Source organism: Oryzias latipes, chromosome 11 (assembly GCF_053564925.1).
Source record: "Oryzias latipes strain Hd-rR chromosome 11, Olatipes_Hd-rR_3.1".
In the NCBI taxonomy this organism is placed as follows: domain Eukaryota; kingdom Metazoa; phylum Chordata; class Actinopteri; order Beloniformes; family Adrianichthyidae; genus Oryzias; species Oryzias latipes.
In genome coordinates, this window is record NC_136247.1 from 13405001 (window position 1) to 13406855 (window position 1855).

At 43.7% G+C, this 1855-nt stretch overlaps 1 protein-coding gene across 2 annotated transcripts in view; it reads right to left on the reverse strand.

Annotated features, from left to right (window-relative positions):
* Positions 1-1570, reverse strand: part of LOC101155864 (uncharacterized) — a 24837-nt gene extending 23267 nt beyond the window's left edge. For both annotated transcript variants that reach the window (XR_013659148.1, XM_078955344.1), the window contains exon 1: positions 1379-1570. The gene's annotated coding sequence lies outside the window, so the exon portion shown is untranslated. The remainder of the gene's footprint in view (positions 1-1378) is intronic.
* Positions 1571-1855: the final 285 nt, after the last annotated feature.

A 1855-nucleotide genomic window follows, 5' to 3' on the forward strand; every position in this document is an offset into this window, starting at 1 on the left:
AATTAGCTAATCTAGGCTTTAAGAGGCAAATCCTTGATGAAAGTGTTAGTGACACATCCAGCAGGGTCTTTACTGACGTCCTGGCTGACGGATTATAGAACATTTTCTCCAGCGATTCCCAGCACACTTAGGAAGCTGGGGTCATCTTTCTCCTGTTACATTAAGAGCGTTCCTGTAATTTTATCAAAATGGTCTCACGTCCTGTTTTTTTCTGTTGGATTTTCTCATCTCTTTCTGTTTTACTGACAGAATCACACAATGCCCTCACACTGAGATGATGTAGAAGTCCTTTACTCTTTTTATTTATGCTTGTGTAAATGTGTGGATCGCTTAGGAGCAAGATCCATACATTCTTTATTTTGACTTTAGAAGGAAGTCCACATTTGAGATCCACAGCATTTCCCTATCCACAGAGTCCTCCCCCCCTCTCTATCATGCCTTGATCCCCAGAGGAACTGCTGGTGCATCTAAGGGTGTGTCTCCAAACCCCCATGCGGGGGTCCCATAATGCAAGATGGAGGGAAAGCATTAGGTTTCCCTTTGTCTTTTTTTTTAATTTATTTATTTATTTTTGTTTAAGTCTAAAGTGAACGGATTTGACTTCCATCCAGACAAACAGATGGGGTGATGGTTTGCACATATGCTGTTCCCACAGGAAGCCTGAAACACTGCTTCAGCTGAAAATCAAGAGACAATGTTCAGCTGATCAAAAAATATATACAACCTTTATTTTACACACATCTGGAGCAAAAATAAGTGGCTAGTTTCCATTTGATTGCACTGATTGTCCTTCTTTCATTCATCAAAAGCTCCCATTCAGCTGTGAGTCTTCCAAGTGACAGCTGGGCTACTTAGTCAGCAGCTCTAATGTGTGCCGTAGTGCACTGCGTTACCGTTTCCACCAGGATGGAGCAGAAAATACCCCCAGCTTCAGGAGGGTATATCCCCAACACACGACGACATAACAGGCCAGTCCACGTGAAAAATACATGAAAGGGCTGCTCCACCAAAGGCATGCGCCAGAGTCTGATTATGGGAAGGGCTTTTTCATGAACCAAATGAAATGGAAAGAATCGCTTTTAAAATGTGGCTTCCTGTGCGTAAAATTGGTCGGATTTCAACCAGCACCTCCGTGAAATTCAAACTTTAGCCCACTTTTACGCACTGAACGCGTTCACAGCTCATTCCTGTGCGCTGGCTGATGCTTGTAATTGCTGCTCTCTGGGATTTCACGCCCCGCACGACCAGCTCCACGCACGCCAACACTCCAAAGCAAAGAAAAACTGCAGAATTTAACCCACTCTGTCCCTGTCTGCTCGCAATCCTGTCACAAAACGCGTGGGTGAATCGTACAGTAAAAACAAATCATGGGAATTACCTTTAGATCAGCCTCGAATCCGAATCTCACTCAAACGGGAGGGGCTCGGCGGAGATGAATTCTTATTTTTTTCCTTCTTTTACTGATCTGGACCACCCCTCCACCCCCTACTCGGCAATGGTACTCCTTAACGGGGAAGATCGAAAGCAGCCAAAGATTTCGGCCTGACTCGGGTGTGGGGATGCTCTCACTTCGGAGTTAATCGGAAAACTTCGGGAAAGAGCGGCGAGTCTGGCTCGGAGCCAGCAGAAGAAAGCTCTGCGGTTATCCAGCTACTATTGTTCTCACAGTCTGCTGTCACCTAATATGAACCTGAAGAAGGAATCCTCTGCTGATCTTTTTGGAATTTGAATTTAGGCGTTCACATAATATTCATGCTTCTTTCGTTTGGTCCCATCTATTTTATTGCATTAAACAATAATAAAGCGTATAAAATGTAAAAAAAAAAAAAAGATTAAAAAACTCATGACAAACTTC